Here is a 5313-nt window from a genome sequence, read left to right as displayed (position 1 = left end):
TAAGAAGGCTCTCTCTATATCGGTTGATATTGCCTACTTGTGTATTCGAAATCTAACTAGTATACTGGTGAGATCGTTTAATTCTGGCGGGACGGACATGATACACTCGTTCAAGCTCGCACTATTCGGCTACTCTCAACGACTGCAATCATACACGATGCGGATAGGCGTAGTAGCAAAATCTTATGATGTGGAATACAATGAATTCTTTTTGTCGTACCTTCAATTTTGTAATCTGGTACATTTTGATTGAATCCTCTCGATATTCTTGGTCTGCTATAATATCTCCATATACCTTAAGTATTTTTTGATTTCTCTTCAATCCTTTGATTGCATTTTCATAACAGTGTTCTTGTTAGAAGGTAATTCTGGGCATTCATCGATTCACAGTAAGTTAGCACAGTAACGGTTATCCTTGCGGATCCCGGACTTCTCATATAGATTGTAGAAATCAGTTTTATCCTTTGAGTTATCTGATGAAGAAATACCCATCCATAGACACTAAGCTCCAAAAACGTTCCAAGCTGTGTTCTTCTAGTTCATGGTCCATCAAAATATTCAACAGAAGTGTGAAAGTGTTTTTACTTGGTTTTTCATTCAGTGGGCCGGAAAGAAGGTATCCCAACTTAGCTTTAACGGCAGTTGGGCTTCGTCCACGGATAACTTTATCTTCAACTATTATCTAATAGTAATCGGTACAAATTAACAACGCGATCTCAAAATTCTTGTTTCCATTCACAGGATGCGCTAGTAGCTTTAATCCTGAAAGATATGGTAATTAGGCGGCTTCTACATTTGCAAAACGTTTTAATGGGGCTGCTGTTTTCGGTACCACAAGTACTTCGGTAGTAGTTTTCCATCTTCGGTCTCAAGGTTTATCATAGCGTTGTTCATTATTGTGACATTATGAGAAGTTTCTCCAAAATTGGTTCCGTTTGGGTTGATTTGGCTAAATCTTTAAATATAGTGTCTCCTGCGATCATTCGTCCAAATTAGCGTGTACATAAATACTTTTGTGTCATACTTGGGAAATTGTGGTTTTTGAAAAAAACCTCTGTGTGAGTTTGAACTGGTTGCATTGATGTAGTGTATAGGCTTGACATCGACATCGCGTCATCTTTTCCGTGTTCACTGTATTTATAACGGTGGGCGTTTTATGAATTGTTTTGGTGTGATCGTCTTTGTTACACAGATTTGTGTAGTGTTTTTTTTTGTGTCTCATTTTTTTGCATTTAAAGCGAGATTGACATTCTGAAGCTCTGTGTTTGTCCAGACAATAAAACCTTAGCTGTTGTTTCTTTACATTCGCTTATCGGCCTACGCTCTCTCTTACTGTACTACATTTGTAGGAATGGTGGTGCATTTTGCAATAAACGCATAATTGTGTTGCATGCCCTGAAGTTTTTTTTATTATCTTTGTAATTTGACTTTGTAGAAGCTTTTGTAACAAACCATGCAGTTGGAGTAACTTCGTCATATATATTCATTTGACCTACTCCTTGTTCTTATAATTCATCATTTATCGCTTAGCGTAACGAGTTTATGTCCAAATGTAACTTCCGTGTTCTCGTGTTATACTATTTCTGATGTCGGCAAGGAGTGTATGGAAAATGATAGGTGTTCATGGGGATTCATTATTCTGTCATAAGAATTCTGAACTTCTAAAGCTAGTTTCTATGTGATCATAAAATGCTCTCAAACTATTCAAGGTCAAAGTAGGGCTAGGCAAGTTGATAAGCTTTTGCATGCGTGCATCTTTAAGTAAGATAATGGCTTGTTCATTATTAGCGTGTGTCAACGATAATCCTGAAATACATCTCGCTGCCTCATTGTGTGTTTGTTCTTTCAAATAGGCGAATTTCTGAATGCTTGATAATGCAGGGTTTGCATGGACTGTAGATTCAAACGACTCCCAGAAAGTTTGCCATAAAAGAATATCACCGGAAAACGATTGACTCACCATTGACTGAGTTGTGACTTCTTCATTGTTTTTGAATTAAAAATGTCCTTAAAACGAAGAATTGTTACTTCTAACTGTATATTATAGTCATCAGTTTCCATTATTTCCTGCTCACACTATCTCTTTCCGTCGAATCTAGAATTGTATTGTTCAATGTTTGTAACACTTTCTGTTTCTTGTTCAAAGAATCGACGATCATCGGTAGCTCTTGGTTGTTAGACTCATTAGTTCTGTTTACCAAAGTATTAATAGCTCCCCTATGACCCTCCCGGCCAGCTTTAAACTTATCCATTGGTCACCGCACCAAATGTGTGTGATTAGCGCATGTATGAGTTAGCTGGATATGCGTACGTAAAAGTATAGCCGTATAAATCAACCAATAGTACTTCGAGCTGAAATCTTGATAAATACCTTTTCCTGAATTCGATAATACTACAAAAACTTAGTGGCAACATGCACACTAAAATCGATGACAAAAAAGATGTTTCTGATTTTCTCTTTTGCTAATTTCTCATTCCTGGTGAGTAATATTCCTGAAACATCGCCATATGGAATTTACATTTAGCAATTGGTCCGTTTTGCTCGAATTCGTAATAAATTGGCAGATGTTGAAAAAATTAAACCTGTTACAGACATGCCCTTGTACCTGAGATATCGATATCACAAACTTATGAAAACATTTATGTTCACCATTACAAAGCTTTGATGCAAATATACGTATATCATTTGTAAGTTCTTAATTATATTATGGTATTGCTCAACTGCATTTTTTACGCAACTTATGTCAAGTTATCCGATGGATTTATCGACTAATATGTATGGAATACTGTTAGCAAATTATTATCTATTCTTTGAACGTTATTTATACCAATAAGGACGTTAAATTTATGGTGTGTTTGTTTGTCGTTTCAAATAATTTTTGACCTCACAGGAACGGGGGATGGTTAAGGCCATATGCAACTAGTTAAATTCTATTGCAAATTTCTTGCGCCTGCGATAATGTTAAGGTTAATGTTATGATTAGGTTTTACCATATTCAGTTCTCTTTCTTTTATTCAATTATCAGTATTTTCAAAACAAACGTTTTGATAAACGAGTAATCAAGGGAACCAAGATTATAGCAGAAATCAAAAGAATGTAATCCCGGGATAAAGACCAGACATGGAAAACAGACATACACAACAAATAACATAAAGAAACTAAAATCATACATAAAATGTCACAAAAGCAAATGAGCAACTCGGACTCCACACAAAAATGGGAACATGGATCAGGTGCACCAGTATGGTAAGCGTCCTCTGCTTTTCTTGAAACACCCGCGGAGTTGCTCATTGATATTTTCCGGGGTAGACAAAGGAGGAAAGGAAACTATGACCCGTTGAATAAATCAGTTTTTGTGGTGCATATGGATACACCGTAACGATTCACTAGTTTATGAACCGTAAAACTTCTGTAGTGATGACTTCAATCTTGTAGCAACATAACCCTGTTCCAGAAGCCTATTTGTTAGAGTTCTAGCGCGATACAAAAAGTCTGCGTAGTTTCGACAAGCTCTGGCATAACGTATGAGTTGTGATATGAAAACACCATACGCAGGTGCTGAAGGATGTTGCCACAGATGAAAGGAAAGTTGACAGCAAGTAAATTAGGAGCACAATTTGTTCCCATTGGAATGCCGACCGTTTGTTGAAAAACACATCCACCACACTGGACAATTATGTTGTCGATTAAATATTCCAGCATTTTGTAAACATCTTCCTCTGTACATTTGGAAGATGATTTAGAATTATTTCTTACAAAGTATGAAGAATCTATTCCAATAACTATATATTTGTATGTAGGTGTACCATTTTTTTGTGGGGGGGGGGGGGGCAACGATGTATAATGTTGTAAGTCGGGATTTTAACTGACTATGGGGAATAGAAGTATACAGTGTTGAAAAACCACAAGTTTTAATGCTATCATATTCAGATAATAGTCTTGAACTGATTGTCTCAAAAGGATCTTTTGAATTTTTCAGGATCCACATTGAATTAATACCACTTCGGGAGTAACAAGTGTTGCGGTAGGACTGCAGACCCTCTTTGACAGTTGTGAGTATAGAAGTTAAAAGTTTTGAAAGAGGTCCAGTACATACATGGTAAATCACGATCATCGTCCTTGGTAGAGAGATCAATAGAGGATAGCGCATAGTTATTGTTTACCACAACCTCTTCTTCGGAGAGTGAGGTGGCAGTATAGGTTTTATCACTGCTATCATTTTCAACGTCTACCTCTGATAATAAATATTGGATATAAAACGTTTTGCAGACAAAAACCCTGCTATGTTTTCGCTACATCGGAGTCTTTGAAAAAAGATGTAGCCTTGGCATTCATTTACCTACTTTAAACTATTATTTGTTTCAAAATTAAAGACGTTTCGGCCTTTAACCACTCTGACAGAGATTCAATGTCTTCTTGTTCTCTTTTTATCCATTTTCTTGCATAGTCCTCCACGACATGTATAAGAACTTAAAAGTTATAATTCCAATTTATGGATCTTGGTTCACGGTACTTGAGACCTTTAGAAAGGATATTACAAAGAGATTCGTTTTCGATGATGGTTAAATCTCCCGTAACGATGTGACCAGGAGGACCATATTTGAATGGAGAGTTTTTGCAAGAACAGTCAGGTGGTTTAGCCTTGAATACCTCAATCTCGAGGTTCTGCAATAGCCTTCTATAATTGAAAATTTTGGATGCAATGGGTGAAGTATTGGAATATCAAATAATTGGTATGGATTTGTAATTGAAATATTGGGGAAATTTGTTGGTAACGTTTTTGTGATGGAGGATGTTAGCCAAATTAATTGCATCTATACCTTTGTTGACAAACGGTAGTGGAAGAAATAATCGTTTTTCTTCATCTTGACATTGCACACAAACTGGTTTAAAGAGTCTGTGGAAACCAATATCCAAAATGATGGAAACAAGTCTGTATAATGATGAGGTGGGGTCAGAAACAGGAGTGTCAAGACCTGTTTTGTAAAGGGAGTGTAGTAGAGTGAGAGGTATAGAATAAAGTACGGTTCTAATGTGATGAAGTCCAAGAGGTTTGTGTATGAAAGGAAGGAGACCATCTATGGAGATATCATGTAACTTAGATGACGTATAGTGGTGATGGCCATGACTCCTTTCCCGTCTTGGAGTTTTGTCAAATAAATTCATCACATTTATGCTATTGTTATATTGGCTTGAAGGATTCCTATACTTTTGATGTTGTCATTGCATCCGTAAGGTATTGCAGTACATAGTCTGCGTATTCAGTACTCCTCTCTTTCCCTACAATAGTTTTTACTTAGAACGGGACTGTT

Source organism: Perna viridis, chromosome 14 (assembly GCF_037379345.1).
Source record: "Perna viridis isolate PV_CMFRI_1.1 ecotype Kerala chromosome 14, ASM3737934v1, whole genome shotgun sequence".
NCBI classification, from domain to species: domain Eukaryota; kingdom Metazoa; phylum Mollusca; class Bivalvia; order Mytilida; family Mytilidae; genus Perna; species Perna viridis.
The sequence above is the reverse complement of the archived record's forward strand: the minus strand, read 5'-3'. Positions refer to the sequence as shown.